This window comes from Mauremys reevesii, linkage group 3 (assembly GCF_016161935.1).
Source record: "Mauremys reevesii isolate NIE-2019 linkage group 3, ASM1616193v1, whole genome shotgun sequence".
Taxonomy (NCBI): domain Eukaryota; kingdom Metazoa; phylum Chordata; order Testudines; family Geoemydidae; genus Mauremys; species Mauremys reevesii.
In genome coordinates, this window is record NC_052625.1 from 184,961,062 (window position 1) to 184,978,771 (window position 17,710).

The window sequence follows — 17,710 nt, forward strand, 5'->3', positions numbered from 1 at the left end:
ACAAAAGGCCAGTCACAGCCCAGCTTACTTTTATCTGACAGAAATAAATACATTAAGTTTCTCTTTTTGAGCACTGGAATGCACAACAATTAGCAAATAGGGATCCCTGTTCATTTTATATTAAAGCAACATTTAAAGATTATGTTTAGCATAACAGCAGCTTTCCCCACATAGCACTGAAACAGAAACAACCCCCCCCTTTGAGCTTCCATTAGCAGCACAACAACTCCTAGGCTAGGAAAGGTCCGGTTTTATAAGGAATGCTGTTGGACCTACCTGGGGTGGAATAATAAGACTCAGTTCACCTGTGCACTGTTAGGGCTGTGCCTGCAAATATAAAACCCTGACTTTGGGAGCTTAGGGAGAGATAGGGCTGCAGCATAAGGAAGCATTTGCCTAGGGAAGGGTTTAGCTGGCGTGCTCTTCCTCAGAGGCATGTTTATGAAACAGAAGTTCTGGTGGATTTTAAAGGTGTTTTCCATTTTGTGTTAGAGAGTGACATTTTTTTTCTATGAGAGAAAAGAAATCTTTCAGAGAAGGACAACTCTACCTAAACTGTCTAATTTGCTCCATGCTAGACCTAAGGTTAGTTCTTTAGTAGTAGTATTTATTTTTTAGTATTATATTAGCACCTGGAGACTCCATTATACTAGGCACAACACATTCATAGGAAGAAACAACGTTGCTACAAGGAGTTTATAATCTGTGTTTTTCAAAACCAAAAACCCAACAACCTGACAATGAAAAAACTGAAATTCCAGTTTTCATTTTTGTTTCTACTCTTCTCTTCCTCCCCCTGCCCCTTTTCATCTGACTGCCAAATGGAGAGGGGAAAGAATAAAAAGAGGAAGGAAACAAAACTGGTATTTTTGGGGTGGAAGGGGTGCTGAAAATATTGTTGTTTTTTTAATTCAGTGTCTTGTGAAACATGCTTATTGTTTTCCAAAGACCATTTTATGCTAGGTGGACTCTGCTGTTGAAATGCATGAAGGAGAAATCCATGGGTAAGTACAGAGGCATCTCTGCAATTCCCTTTTCCCTGTTTACTAGCATTTACTTGGATCAGGGTGCTTGAACTGGAGCAATTCAACATGCAAAAGTGAAATAAGAGCATGTTTTTGATTTGGGGAGGTGGTATAATGCACAACAAAGCAGTGGGAAACCCTAGCCTAGAGCCACAGTCAGGTTACGTTGCTCTGTAGTGAAAGACAGTGCATCAGCCCCTGCACAGCTCCACAGGCTGTCTCTACTCTCATTCATTCCTCTCCTTGCCTCACCCTATCTTTCTCCTGCATGATAGCATGCAGAGATCCCATCTGAAGCTGAGCTGTGTGCTCTGCTGGGGATAGAGACTGTGTGTGCTTCTGTCACAGAGTTTGGGGGAGACAACTTCCTGCGATTGACCATGACTCTCAGTCAGTCAGTAAAACAGAAGGTTTATTTAGATGACAGGAACACAGTTCAAGACAGGTCTTGCAGGTACAGACAACAGGACCCCCTCAGTCAGGTCCATCTTGGGAGTCCGGGAGGGGCAGAGCCCTGTCTGGGCTCCCCTCCATGTTCCCAGCCAGCTCCAAACTGAATACTCTCCAGCCCCTCCTCTTGCCTTTGTGTCTTTCCCGGGCCAGGAGGTCACCTGATCTCTTTGTTCTCCAATACCTTCAATTGGCACCTTTGCAGAGGAGGGGCCCAAGCCATCAGGAGACAGGGTGTCAGCCATTCTCTGTGCAGACAGCATCATACTGGCCTCCTAGGGCTCTGCAACAATCACAAACCCCTAGACGCTTAAGAAATGCATAGGGGAAACTGAGGCACCCACACAGCACTCAGAGAAAACATTAAGAACATTCCCACTTCGTCACAGCTTCCTAAATCTTTTCCTTGTGCAGCAGAACTGCCCAACTTCATCTTGGGACTTCAGAATCCCCAAGAGATAGGGAGAATATGCACATTCTCCCTATCTCTCTATAATTATTGCCTTTTAGACCCAGGAGACAAGAGGCCCTGGTTCCATCATAAGAACATAAGAATGGCCGTACCGGTCAGACCAAAGGTCCATCTAGCCCAGTATCTGTCTACCGACAGTGGCCAATGCCAGGTGCCCCAGAGGAGTGAACCTAACAGGCAATGATCAAGTGATCTCTCTCCTGCCATCCATCTCCATCCTCTGACGAACAGAGGCCAGGGACACCATTCTTACCCATCCTAGCTAATAGCCATTTATGGACTTAGCCACCATGAATTTATCTAGTCCCCTTTTAAACATTGTTATAGTCCTAGCCTTCACAACCTCCTCAGGTAAGGAGTTCCACAAGTTGACTGTGTGCTGCGTGAAGAAGAACTTCCTTTTATTTGTTTTAAACCTGCTGCCTATTAATTTCATTGGGTGACCCCTAGTTCTTGTATTATGGGACTAAGTAAATAACTTTTCCTTATCCACTTTCTCAACATCACTCATGATTTTATATACCTCTATCATATCCCTCCTTTGTCTTCTCTTTTCCAAGCTGAAGAGTCCTAGCCTCTTTAATCTTTCCTCATATGGGACCCTCTCTAAACCCCTAATCATTTTAGTTGCCCTTTTCTGAACCTTTTCTAATGCTAGAATATCTCTTTTGAGGTGAGGAGACCACATCTGTACACAGTATTCGAGATGTGGACGTTCCATGGATTTATATAAAGGCAATAATATATTCTCAGTCTTATTCTCTATCCCCTTTTTAATGATTCCTAACATCCTGTTTGCTTTTTTGACCGCCTCTGCACACTGCGTGGACATCTTCAGAGAACTATCCACGATGACTCCAAGATCTTTTTCCTGACTCGTTGTAGCTAAATTAGCCCCCATCATGTTGTATGTATAGTTGGGGTTATTTTTTCCAATGTGCATTACTTTACATTTATCCACATTAAATTTCATTTGCCATTTTGTTGCCCAATCACTTAGTTTTGTGAGATCTTTTTGAAGTTCTTCACAATCTGCTTTGGTCTTAACTATCTTGAGCAGTTTAGTATCATCTGCAAACTTTGCCACCTCACTGTTTACCCCTTTCTCCAGATCATTTATGAATAAATTGAATAGGATTGGTCCTAGGACTGACCCTTGGGGAACACCACTAGTTACCCTACTCCATTCTGAGAATTTACCATTAATTCCTACCCTTTGTTCCCTCTCCTTTAACCAGTTCTCAATCCATGAAAGGACCTTCCCTTTTATCCCATGACAGCTTAATTTACGTAAGAGCCTTTGGTGAGGGACCTGGTCAAGGGCTTTCTGGAAATCTAAGTACACTATGTCCACCGGATCCCTCTTGTCCACATGTTTGTTGACCCCTTCAAAGAACTCTAATAGATTAGTAAGACATGATTTCCCTTTACAGAAACCATGTTGACTATTGCTCAACAGTTTGTTTTTCTATGTGTCTGACAATTTTATTCTTTACTATTGTTTCAACTAATTTGCCCGGTATCGACGTTAGACTTACCGGTCTGTAACTGCCGGGATCACCCCTAGAGCCCTTTTTAAATATTGGCGTTACATTAGCTAACTTCCAGTCATTGGGTACCGAAGCTGATTTAAAGGACAGGGTACAAACCTTAGTTAATAGCTCCGCAACTTCACATTTGAGTTCTTTCAGAACTCTTGGGTGAATGCCATCTGGTCCCGGTGACTTGTTAATGTTGAGTTTATCAATTAATTCCAAAACCTCCTCTAGTGACACTTCAATCTGTGACAATTCCTAAGATTTGTCACCTACAAAAGCCAGCTCAGGTTTGGGAATCTCCCTAACATCCTCAGCCGTGAAGACTGAAGCAAAGAATCCGTTTAGTTTCTCCGCAATGACTTTATCGTCTTTAAGCGCTCCTTTTGTATTTTGATCGTCAAGGGGCCCCACTGGTTGTTTAGCAGGCTTCCTGCTTCTGATGTACTTAAAAAACATTTTGTTATTACCTTTGGAGTTTTTGGCTAGCCGTTCTTCAAACTCCTCTTTGGCTTTTCTTGTTACACTCTTGCACTTAAGTTGGCACTTTTTACTGACCACAAGAGCAAGCAACAGGGTGGAGGGAGTGGAGAGGAGCAAGTGGGGGTGGGGTCTTGGAGGTGGGGATGAGGCAGTGCAGGAGCAGGGCCTTGGGGGGAAGGTGGTGGGGCCACAGTTTGCGTACTGGTGTCCCCTCCCCCCTTTAAGGAGCTTCTGCCACTCCAGATTTCAGAATGCCAGCAATGCTGCATGTATTTATCCATAGTCCGTCTATTTGTATTTCTGTAGAATGTAGGAGACCTGGTCATGGACCAGGACCCCAGTGTATGAGGCACAAGATCCAAACAAAGAACCTACAGTCTAAGTATAAAATGAGAGACAACAGACAGGAGCACGAGGAAACAACGAGACAGTATTGTTCAGCATAACTAGTGGTATCAGCACACCAGCAGCTTACCCATTGTCAAGTTTCTTGTAGATATCACAGCAAACGAGAGTTTTAAGGAGGGATTTGAAGGACAGTATGTAGCTTTGGGGATGTTGATTTGCTTTGGTAATGTTAAATATAAAGTTGCAAATGAAAAAAATAGAAAAAAGTGTGTGTGGGGGGGAGATTTTTTAACTGTCAGAGGGTGGGTGGTCCCAGTAAATGAAGTAGGCCCACTGTCGCAGTGCTAGGACACGTGCTCTCATTTGTCCAATTATGAAGGTAGGGCAGAACCTCTAGGCTTTAAAGGCCTGGGATGAGGCCAAATAGAAACTCAGTGAGGGAGAGTCAGTCAGGAAAAGTCAGGAAAGTGGAGGAGGTCTCTAGGGAAAGCTGCAGTGAACAGGGCTCTGCAGGTCCTCACTTGGAAGAGGGAGGAATTGGCTAGAAAACTGTATGGTTAGGGCCTGGGAGAAGTCTGAAGGCAGAACAGCAGGAAGAGGGGTTTGCTGTCTGGGGTCCCAAGACAGAGACCCAGGGCTGGAGAGGGCAGGAGGATCAGGACAGAGTGGTGTTTGTTGGCACTGGGGGGTGAGAGGGAGGGTTTAATGACTGACTGGAGCACTGGGCCCGGTGCAAGATCTGAGGCCTGAACCAAAGACTGTGAACCAAAGTCAGGTCATATATTAAAGTAGATGTTTACAATTTCACTGTCCAGTACATGAAGTTGGGAAAGTTCTTGTTAGTGTATAGGCACTACATAGTTCTGTAAATATATTCCAGCTAACACAGGTAAACCCCAGTCTAGTACAAGATAAGATGGTTTGATAAAATAATGAATGTTTTGTCCAAGATATCAGGAACAAGGGAAGGTAACAAACAGATGTCATGAAATACATAAGGTGGTGTGGAAGTTGTGTACGTTAGTTTGTTTTAGCCTGTAAATGTCAGGGTACTTTGCCTGAATTCTTTGTGTGGCCTAGGGTACAGCAGAAACTCCCCCTGCTGACTGAGTCACTCCTTGCTACTAGACACTTATGTGTCAGTGCACCTGTAACCACGGAGCCAGGGCACTGAGACTGTGTCTAGGGAGCAATAAACCTGGCTGAGTGACTTTGTCACTGAGCTGGGCCTGTGGTCTTTCTTTATCAGTGACATTGAAGTCTGCTGAACACACATGCTGCACTATCTGCTAATAACGTTAAAATTCCAAGGACAAAAAAGCACCATGCAGTCCAAACAGTGCGACTGAGGCAACAATGTTCTGGCCTCCGGCACTTGACCACACTGGGTGGTACTATCAAGGTTTGCTGAACTGCCATCTGCGCAGAGCTGGGAAAGCAAATGGAAAGAGCCCATGAACTCTCAAGCCAGCTGACAACAGGCACTAAGGTGGAGAGCTGGAGCCACGGCACAGAGTACTGCAGGCAGGGAAAGGTCTGGAGAGCTGGACCCAGAGGAACCATGAATAGGCCCTGGGGAGCGAGGAATGCTCTCTTGGCAAGGATGCTGCCAGCAGAAAGACTGCAGGGGGGGAGAGGCGGGAAGAGCAGGGTGTGTCCTGGTACAAGAGCAGGAGATGACTGCACTGGAGAGCCAGGGCATAGTGAGGGAGGCCAGAACTATATGTTGCATGCAGTGTCTGGACTATGCTGGAGAAATTCCAGACTGTGGTGGTAGGACTTCTGTTACACAGGACTTTGGGAATAAATGAGCCCCACAAGGGCTATAGTTATACTTGGAGAAGAGCCTTTGAACTATTTTGGGGGGCCTGAAGGAAGGAAACTAAAGCACGAGCACTTGTCATGCTTCAGCCTGCCCACCGAGGATGGTCCAGGTAGGGCTGCCCTTCAGCCGTTAACATTTAACAGAATTCCCATAGTTCAGTTTCAAATTTCACAAAGTGCTCACAGCTCTGTGTAGTAGAGAGCATTCCCTATTACCCATCTTATGCCATTTCATAAGGATTTGGGGGTCAGACTTCATATTTAGATTTCATTTATAAACAGTTTATAAAGATCAATAAAGGACCAAGAGATGTTAGAAGCATCTTATGTAGGTGAGTAGTATGTGATATAGAGGGTTCTGAGCACATCAATAGGAAATGTTTGTATATGGTTGCAAGCCATGGTTTTAAGCATCTAAAAGAACTGATCAAGTATCAGAGGGTAGCCATGGTAGTCTGGATCTGTAAAAAGCAACAAAGAGTCCTGTGTCACCTTATAGACTAACAGAAGTTTTGGAGCATAAGCTTTTGTGGGTGAATACGTCTGACGAAGTGGGTATTCACCCACGAAAGCTTATGCTTCAATACTTCTGTTAGTCTATAAGGTGCCACAGGACTCTTTGTCACTTAAAACAACTGAATTACTATTCATCAAAGCATCTATAGATCATTTATAAACACTTTAAAGATGAAACCCTATTACAACATGTGACTTTTTTTAACCTAAAATTTAGTTTGGTTCCTTTCAAAATTTTTTACACTATTCATTCCCATCTATTTCCTCAAAAATAGACATTACACAGTGAGCAGTCCCGTGCTCATTGCTGATGAACAAAATAAGCCCTGTAGCTGAAATTCATTGCCCCAGTTGTAGGAGGATAAAAAGATTGAATCACGCAGGTTTTGGTTTGCCAGACTCTGCAGTGTTAATCTGTTCCACTTCCTGATCTCAGAAGTACTTCAGGACCTCTCATGTCGATTGAATTCATTGAAAGGTTTGGAGCAGTGGCCACTGTAACGCACAATGAGTTTAACTAGAGGGTCTGTAGCAGTCTGAGTTACTTTGTCTGAAACGTACTCAGTACTGTAAAGGGCAACTTCACACAATGAATTTATGGAGAAATCCACTCTAGGTCCATTCAAAATTAATTACATGGAGTCCACAAAATGTGACATTTAGGCATCATGTCAAATTCATAGCCGAAGAGGGGAGAAACCACCATTTATTCACATCGTATTTAATCCAGGCTTTTCAGCCCTAAGCAAGGTACATTTAAGGATAAGTGTTCAGTAAGCTTGCCTTCCTTCTTAAAGTCTGAGAAATGACAAAGAATAGCAAACTACTGTAGTTTAGTTTAAATTTATCGGTTTAATCCTGTCCCTGACTTGTTGTTTCTGCAATTACAAAGACAATCTCATAAAATCAGATTTACCATTTTGTCAGTCGTGTTTGTTAAACCCATAAAGTTGTCTTTCGTCCCATAAATGGTAAATAACATGTGACAGATGCTTTCAAGATCTCCTAGAAATGAACAATTAGAAGATCTATGACTGCTCTGAATCTAGTTTCTGCTGCGGTAAACAAATATTTAGCAACCCATGAAACAGAATCTCTCTCAGCGGTTTTGTTTTGAGCCAGAAATACTTGTCTTTATTTTTTAAGTTGCAAGATACATTTTCCTATACATACGCGTCTAGAAATGCACAGTCAATTCCCTGCTAAAGATTAATTGCCATAGGGCTGTGCAGTCATGCTGGTTCAGTTTAGGTCACGTTGTGGTCATAGAAATAAACTTATTTTTAAACAGAATAGTAGGAGGTATTTCAGGGTTTCCAGCCATTGCTCTCCTGTTGTTCACATACAGTTTTATCATCCCCCCTACAAGGCCTATTCTTGCATAAGGGAACAGGATTTGGCAGAGAACCTCAGCGTTCACAGAGTTTCCTTCCAATTCTTCAGTGGGGTCATGGCTTCCCCTCTGCACTTGGAAGCAGAAGTGGGTTCAGCCATCCTCCAAAACCAGTAGATCCTCAAGATCCATGCCGTGTCTGGGGGCACAGCAGAGGCTAGGGGTTTGCATCCTGATCCCCAGGGGACTCCTGATCTCTTAACATTATGGCTCCAGGCAGTGCATAGGGGTCAGTATTAGCTTTCCTCCTAAAGTTCCTCAAGTTTCAGTCAGAAAAGATCCTATACTCAGCGATTGGGCCAGCTGAGAGTCTCAATCCAATTAGAGCGCGCTCAGAGGGGTTTCCGCACACTCAAGGGAAGGGGATAAGCATGCAACAGAAGCATTATTTCACTCGTAGGTGCTCTCTTTCCCCCCACCCCAAGGATTTTTCTGCTGTTTTGTCCCCTCATCTTAGCAGAAGCCCAGTGGACAATAGGGGCCATAGTTCTAAGCATTTTAAAGAGTGATAGGACCCTACTCCTTTCTCTACCTGTCTTGGTGGTGGCAGCATATGAAAGTGTATCCCTGCCCAATCCCCGTTACTGCCACTGTATCTCTGCCTTCCCTGCGGTTGTTCATGTAAATTCTCACAGAATAACTCATTTATAGCATACATAATTTATTCATCTTTTTGTGTAACTTTTATTATGTAGTTTGCTTCATTCTTACCCTTAGCATTAGCTATACAAGCCAAAATATGCTCTTAGGTATAGTGGTGTAAATATATCCTAGCTCGCTTGACTCCTATGAAGGATAGCTCCAGTTACATTGGTGTAAATCTGCAATCTTCTAATGCTTCCAGTGGAGGACAGGGTTTGTAAGGTGGGTTTAGCCTCAAAACCTGTGGGGAGCCATAGAGCAAGGCACATGAAAGAACTGTGCATCCTTACTGCTCCCAGCCTGCTCCCTAGATATGTGGGGGCACACTTTCTGCACTGATTGTCCATGGCCTTCCCCATACACCTCAAAATGGATTCCCATTGGCTGGCCCATGATTCTAGACTCATTCCCAAAGAGACTGGGGTGAACATCAGGGTAAAATGAAAAATCCACATCTTCTGACCTAGTTGTCTCACAGGAGCACTCAAACAGTGCTATGAATCCTAATGATTTTATCACAAGTGTCACAATGCTTTTCATAAATCTCCAGCTCCTGGAGTCATGTGATTCAGCAATAATTTCAGCTTTCATTTTAAAAAAAGCCCTGCAATTTTCTAGTCCTCATAGTAGTGGAGGAAAATTTGAAAAATGTGAACTCAATGTTCAAAAAACAGAAGTCACCCCCCCAAAATTATTACTTTTTAAATCACTTGATTTTAAGCCAGTCTTATGATTTAAAGGGACCTAACTCATGAATAAGGCTATGATTTAGTCATGGGCATTTTTAGTAAAATTCATGGACAGGTCATGGGCATTAAACAAAAATTCATGGCCGGTGACCTGTCCATTATTTATATTATAAATACCCCCAGATTAAATCTTGGGATGTCACTGCTGGGGGGGTTGCCCTGGGGGCTGCTGCTGAGGGGGGCTGCCAAGCAGTGGCTGCCCCAGCCACATGGGGACCACTGCTGGGGGTCCAGGAACTGCTGCAAGGGGGCTGCCAACAGCGGCTACTCCAGCCACCGCGCTGCACTGGTCGCTGGTCAGGTGGTCCGTGGACAGCTGGTCCCAGGGATCACCTGAGCAGCAGTGGCCGGTGCGGCTGGCCCCAGGGCTGCCCCAGCAACCGGCTGCAGAGCCACTCCAGCAGCAGTCGGTGTGGCTGTTCTCGGGGCCACCTGAGCAGCTGACCCTGGAGCCAGTTGCTTGGGTGTCCCCTGGGGCCAGCCACACTGACCACTGCATAAGTCATGGGGGTCGTGGAAAGTCACGGAATCCACGACTTCTGTGACCTCCATGCAAACACGAAGCCCTACTCATGAGTTTTGAATTATTGGGATTGGCAATACTGCAAACAAAGCCGCAAACAATGTCCAAGGTCAATTCTGTGCAGCACTGGGACAAAGGTAAAAAGTATGTGGGGAGAGAGGGAGATTATTGTTATTAGTTTATACTGTGGTAGCTGCTAGTGTCCTCAACTAGGTCAATGCTCCATTGTGCTAGACTTTGTTGAAATATAGAGTGAATGACTGTTTCTGCCTCAGAGTTGAGAAAACAAAGGTGGGTGAAACAAACAAGTGGGCATGGCGAGAAGATCAGGTAACAAAATGAATAGGATGGCACAGAATAGACTAGCTCTGTACAGTTCTTAGTCACACCCAGTTCTTAATCAATCAGTAACAGTAATCACAATTTACCACCTTCCTAGCCATTATCAGATGGATGACAGATCACTTTTCTGAGGTGCTCAGACACCATGGAATTTAGTACAAAAGCATGGATTGGTAGATTAGGTGGTGTTATGGAAGGTGCTGTTACAGTCTTCCAAGTTTTTTTTTCCTTAGCATACAAGCAAATATTTAATCTAGGGGAGACATGCTCTCTGATGGTGGTAGTTTCTTGTTACACAAGTTTATGGGTAGAGGGACCTGTGCACGCAGCAGGTGAGTCTGTTCTCTGCCAGTGGGAAGCTGACTTTCAAGGCACCGAACACTTGCTACTGCGTGGTAGAGGGGAAACAATAGATTGGAAGAGATGTGGAAAAGCACACATCAGTACTGACATGGGTTTAGTGAGAGGAACATAGCTGGCCCCCTGAATTTTGACGCCTCCAGCTTTTTCCCATGCTGCAGTGACTGAACCCTGAACAGCTCCTGTAGATGGGCTTCTGCAAAACGATGAATAGGGGTGCTTGTTCTGTAACCAGCACTCCCCACTATCTACATTCCTTCAGCAGCGATCTACAGATAGCAACTACCCTCCATTTATGGAAGGGAGTACTGGGACTTGAGATCAGGTCCTGCATTTGTGTGTACAGATTATGAGTCTGATTCTCCTCTCACTTATTATAGTATAAACAAGCAATATCTCTAATAAACTCAATAGTTACTCCAATGTAAATTCTGTTCATATCAGAGGAGAATAAGGCCCACTGCATTGACTGCATTTGACATGTTCGAAGGTGAGTTGTCTACTTGGTATTTATCGTGTCAGTATAATGCTTAAAAATCTGACATTTCAGATTCCGCTTTAGACGAGATTTAGCTTCATTTGTACTTGCCCAATACTTTTCAACATCAGTCTTCCCCTTTAAACTTAAATGTCAGCTAAGTTCTTGAGAGAAAAATAGTTGAATTTCCCACTCTACAGCAATTTCATAGCAGTTCAGGCTTGCCAAAAAAATCTGAGGCTAGCCTGAGGCTCTGTGTTTTTGAAAATCTGTGCAGGATCTTTCAACCTCATAGTCTTAACTTCAAAATCCAGTTCTAGCATCGAAACAAACTTTGCTCTTTCATCGGCACAATGCATTGAAAAAGTCTGCCTTGAACACGCCAAAAAACGTGTAGGAGCCTGTCCCTTGGGCTCTGCTAGAGTCTCTGATCTCTGGGTGCCTGTGATAGATTGATCCTGCATGCAGCAGTCTGGCACGTAAACTGTACGAGATCTTCCTGGACTCTTGATGTTTTCCAGCATGCTGTGCTTAAGGAACTAATTCACTTTTGGCAGGTGCTGTACAACTTAGCCTTCCCAAGAGAGGAACTTTTTCTGTCTATCTTCTGATAAAGCTAAGATTTACTAGAGAGACTCTATTACTCTGACCCTTTTTATACTCCAGTTGGACCGACACTTGCACCTGATAATGACACAATTCTATTACAAATCAAGAAACTGAGAGATAGGGTTGACTAGCCGTTGGACTATGGAACAGGATTCTATATCTGGCTCCCACTAGCACGGTCTGTGTAATTTTGGGCAATTTATTAGGCCCAAGTTCTAGAGAGCAGCCAATAATTTTGCGTGCCTCCTATTTCAGAAGCCCAACTTGAGACATCTGTGAACTGACTTTCAGATGTTCTGAACCACAACTCCAGCTGCAATGTACTTGATCAGAGCTGCATGTACTTAGCAGCTCTGAACATCAGTCCCCAGTAGCTGCCGGTTGTTGAGCAGCCAATAACGGAAGCAAGCAAAGCGGACATTTTTTGACAGCATTTTCCTCGGTCGCTCTGATTCATTGTTAATGTGCATAATAATACTTACCTGACTTCCTCTTTGCATGGAAACATCATAGAGATTTTAATAGATGAAACAAATAAGGTGCTACAGAGTTGAATAGATTTCTAAAGACATCATTCTAAAAATGTATGAGTCATTTTGAAACTCAATAAATGCCAGTCTAATGGTTCAGTAGCATTTTTATCTGTCTAAGATACGTATATGGCCCATATTGCCGAATGGTATGAATGCCTTATAGTCTTTAATTTTTTTATCCTCACAACACCCTTTGAGGTAGGGAACTGCTATTATCCCCATTTCATGGATGAGGAATGAAGAGACTACAGGTCGGATTTGTAAAAGTATTTAGGTCACAGCTGCCAACTTTCACGTGGTAAATAAGCAACCCCACTTTCACAATAAGCCAAAACAAGGACAAAGCAAGGCACTCCTGAGAACCCGAACACTCTATGTGACTAGATCCCCCCAACGTGCAGTCTGGGACTGTGTTGGGCCTGCTGTGCCCCGCTGACTCTCTCCCCACCCTTGCCCCTACTTGCCCCCCTGGTCCCTGCTTTCCAGGAGCCAATAAAAAAAAAGCAACAAGCTACAAGCCAAAAATAAGCCAACAAGCAACTCACAAGCCAATTAAGCCAAAAACAAGCCCAATTTCTGCTTTTCTCCCCCCCGCCCCTCGCGGATTTGGCGTGTCTGATTTAGGTATCTTACTCCAATTGATTTCATTTTAAATCAATGGGAGTTAAGTACCTTTAAAAATATGACCCTAAGTGACTTGCCCAGGTTCTGTGGTAGACTAGAGAATTGAATGTAGGTCTGAGACCCAAGCTAATGCCTTAACTGTTCGTTCTTCTGGAGGTGGAACTTCTCCTGAATGACACATTCCGCTGTCCTGCCTCTCTACAAATAGCTACAGTTTGAAGGCTGTCATAATGCAGAAAAGAGTGTAACTGCAAAGGAAATTGTCACTGCAGATACTGCCGTTTTTACCGCACCTTCATCTTGTCAAATCAGGTTATATTCTCCCATTCAGCCAGCATTACGTTTCTCTGAAGTTAACAATAACCTTTATTTTCAAATTTAAAAGTATGTTACAAACCCTAACAATTCATCCTTAAGAGGAATTGAAAAAAATCAGAAATGAACATTGTGATAATGCTTGTTGAAAAGCAGACTAGGAGCTAATTGTGCTAATTGTGCGCTAATGGAAAACCTCAAGGAGCTTCTGGATTAGAGAAGGAGTCTGAGTGACCTGGGAAAAACTTGAAACGATAACTATCCATTTAGATGACAAGCAGAAGTCTGCAAAGAGGTTTAGGCTATTTTTTTTTGAAGCATCTCATTAGCACATCTCTTATCTACTGGGCTTTTCATTCTAGCAACTGGAAACATTGGCTTCTTATACATACCTGCACTGTTTCAGAGTTCAGCATGTAGTCTGGGGAAATGTATTTGTTACCCTCTGATCTTTGGGTTTCTGGGGCCAGTTTGTCCTCTGGTGCAGATCAGAGCAACCCTGAGGATTGTGTGTGCAGATGCCAATGGCCCAAGCAGCCAAGGAAAATCTGGAGCACTGGACCTCTTAAACCCCCTATTGCTCTTGGAATCATGTCTAGGTTTGGGAGTTTTGGCGAGAGAGCACAGAGCTCTGCACTTGGCGGAAAAAAGCTTTCTGTGCCATAGTTATTCCCTGGGGTCAATGGAGGTATGCTGGTGCAAAGAGGACACAGATCAGCCATTAATCAGGCCAGTTGTAGAAATACAGAGTTTTACTCTGCCCAAGCACCAGTTTTATACAGGTTTTGGCTTCAAAGGAGTTTTTGCAGATTCACACCAGTGAGAGAGGTGAAATTGTGTAAGTTCATTATTTCGTGTTTCATTTTTAGGTCAAATATTATTGTTGCCTTATGTCCTGGAAAAATAAAAATAAAAAATAGGCAACAATTCAATCAAATCTGCTCAGCTTGCACTAGGTATTTGTAAAAGGCTGCAATGTTTATGTGAAATGCTCAACACTGTCTGAAGGCATTTGCTTCTGCTGGGAAAGGGGCTAAGTGAGTTCTGCAGACTCACTGGAGCAGCTGATGTATTGCCTCACCTGAATATAAGGAAGATGTAGGAGTTTCTTTTTGGGGAGAGAGGATCAGAGAGAGGGTTGAATAGTCCAGAAGAAAGAACTTTAGGAACACAGAAACCCAGGGAGATAATTTGAACTGAATTTTAGGTTATTGTTGAATTCTCTGTTAATAAAGCAAACTCCCTGGAACGGGGTCCATTTGGACTTCAAACAATCTTTACGATCACTAGGGGAAAAAGGTGTATTTTTAACCCATGTTACACTCCTAGCAAAGACAAGACCATTATAGTTTTAACCTGCGTTTGCTGGTCAAGGTAAATCCTAGACTCCTCCCATAGGACTTACTTAGAGCAGCTAACACAGGTTACAACTACAGTTGCCTTCTCTTCACTTGGACTGAAATATGGCTTAGCTTAACACAAGTTTATAAATACATCTTTTTTCCCTTTAGTGTTACCCCTTTTGATCCAAGCAGCTGGCCATTATTTTGGGTCTTGTACATTCTTCCCATAAGAAGGAGTCACTATTTCTCTGATGCAATCCTATTTATTTACAGAGAGTGTATGTAAAGTCCTGTTTCCCTGAACACAGGTGGTATCAAGCAACAGGAGTCCGTTTCTTTGCTCATTATTCCAAGCTTCTTTCCACCCAGCTCTCTACCCAAAAGTTCTCTTACCTTTTTCACAAGATCACATGACAATTGCTTCTCTGGCTGTCTGTGAGTGCTTCCTTTCTGCCTCTCTATGTACTCTGCCGCTGGTGTTTCTGCCTCTTCCCTCACACAGAGACTGTTCCATCTAGAACTACCCAGCCTTCCACATTTGCATTCAAACCCCAGAGAAAACACCTCAGACCACATGGCTGGGCTCCTACTCCAGCCTTGTCTCTGGCCTGTGTTTGGGCAATGAGTCCTATTGTTTCAGCTATCTATTTCACAAAGGAGCTTAATTGTTTTTTACATGTATCCTGAATTAAGGACAGCTATTATGCCCATCAGCTTCAGTGAGGTTTCACCCACACCCTACGTAACACTAGCAAGACATAGCCATAGTGGATGGACTCATTTTCAGGGAAGGTGCTTGCTCACAGGATTTCTTTCCACCTTTTCAGATTAACCCTTTTATTCTTTGCACAAAACATAACATGCTACACAGGGGAGGCAAAACATTACACATGTGTGATGGGGTCCGCTTACCCCTCACTAGCCCAGACAGGGTTAAGTCCCAGGTATTGACAGTGGAAGTCGCACCTCCTGGGCAAGACTGGACATGCTCCAAGTGCTCTAGTAGTATAAAGAGAGAGAGAGACCAGCTCATTCTGGGACGGAGGCTGCGGGGGAAGGACTGGCCTGGCAAGGGAAGGGAAGTGAAGTGAAGTGCCTGTGGAGCCCCAACCCCAACCCCTGACTATGTGGGGTATTGAAGCTGTTCACGGCCTGCCTGCACCCCGGCGACTGGAGGAGACCCTGGAGATGACTGGACCTGCTGAACACAGAGGACCCGACATCTCATGGGAAACCCCAACACAGACTCTGGTATGAAGTGACCCAGGGAGGGTGGCAGAGTGGTACCTGCTGCCCGGGGAAACTCAGTGTGTTTTGGCAGGACCCCCCTGCTGAGTCAATGCAAGCTGCCCTGACCCTAGGGGTGTGGACTGTCACAATATGACATGCCAAGGGTCATTTGCCAAGAGCTACTTGTATGGAAGGAGAAGATACTCCTTTGCAGAATTGGGCTCCCCAGTGGACAGAAACCTTAAAACAATTGTGTCTGGTGAATACAACATTGGATACATACTCTCCACTTCTAAGAAAGTATTGTATAAAGGATGTTCTCTGTGTGCAGTAAACTTCTGTGGAGAATTTAGGTTTCAGTGTATATATAGGTAGAATAGCATGCAGACAAATCCTAATTCCAGGTCAAGTTCAATATGCAGAACTGCATCTTAAGATTCACTTAAGTTCCTTCTTGTTCAAAATGTAAATGATCAGGGTATTGTACTATGCAGTGTTGTAGCTGTGTCGGTCCCTGGATATCAGAGAGATAAGGGAGGGTGAGGTTAGACTAACTTAGATTAACTTCTGTTGGTGAGAGAGACAAGCTTTCAAGCTACAGAGAGCATTTCCCTGGATCTGAGAAAGGTGCTCAAGAGTTACCTCACACACCTTCTTTCTCAGGGTATTGTAGTGGCATGTGCCTGTCTTATTGACTGTGTGCCACAGCACTCTGCTGGGGATCAGACCCAAATGACCCTCCAGGGGCTGGTCTGCTATGAGGTAACATAGCGTAAGATGAGCACTAACATCATGAACAGCTAATGGAGTTTATCTCCTGTCACTCCAGTAGGGTGTGTGTAGGACTAGGGGCATGAGTGTAGGGGATATGATTTTGGAGAAACAACTGGTAAGTTATAGTCCTTCTTGAGTCATAGATTCCAAAGCCAGAAGGGACCACTGTGATCATCTAGGCTGCTCTTCTATACAACACAGGCCAGAGAACTTCCCCAAAATTATTCCTAGAGCATATTTCTTTAGGAAAACATTCAATATTGATTTAAAACTTGTCAGTGATGGAGAATCTACCACATCCCTTTGTAAATGGTTCCAATAATTAATTACACTCACAGGTAAAAATCTACACCTCGTTTCCAGTCTGTGTTTTCCCAGTTTCAAGTTCCAGCCCTTGGATCATGTTGTACCTTTCTCTGCTAGATAGAAGAGCCCATTGGCAAATATTTGTTCCATGTGTAGGTACTTATAGACTGCAATCAAATCACCCCTTAACCCTCTTTGTTAAGCTAAATAGATTGAGCTAGTTGAATCTATCACTATAAGCTGTGTTTTCTAATCCTGTAATCATTCTCATGGCTCTTCTCTGAACCCTCCCCAATTTAGCAACATTCTTCTTGAATTGTGGGCATGAGAACTGAAGACATTATTCCAGCATTGGTTGCACCAGTTCCAAATACAGAGGTAAAATAACCTCTCTACTGCTTCTTGAGATTCCCCTGTTTAGGATCACATTTTCTCTTTAGGACATAGCATTAACTGTGTTCATATTCAGCTGAGCAACCACCATGTCCCCGAAATCTTTTTCGGTCACTGCTTCCCAGGATAGGGTCCCCAATCCTGTAAGTATGGCCTACATATTATATGCCTGTGCTCTTCTGTTGACACCTGTGAGACATCACAAAGCAATACGGTGGTGATGTTAACAGCAACAGAGCAAATATGGTGTTGAGGAGGATCTGACTTCTATTGGAATCACACTGAGCTCTAAGAGCTCAGTTGTACCAAGCTCAATGTGGATGCATAGGGGAAAGATAGCATATGATGCCTCTTTTTCTACCTGCTACCACTCATGCAGGCTGTAGGGATGGACACAGTCATATAATCATAGAAGCATAAGGTTTGGAGGGACCTAGGCTCAA

The 17,710-nt window shown here is 43.7% G+C and overlaps 1 long non-coding RNA gene across 3 annotated transcripts in view; it reads left to right on the forward strand.

Moving 5' to 3' along the window:
* Positions 1-411: 411 nt before the first annotated feature.
* LOC120400105 overlaps positions 412-17,710 on the forward strand; it is a 43,166-nt gene continuing 25,867 nt past the window's right edge. For all 3 annotated transcript variants that reach the window (XR_005595538.1, XR_005595537.1, XR_005595539.1), the window contains exon 1: positions 412-585. This is a non-coding gene — a long non-coding RNA (uncharacterized LOC120400105). The remainder of the gene's footprint in view (positions 586-17,710) is intronic.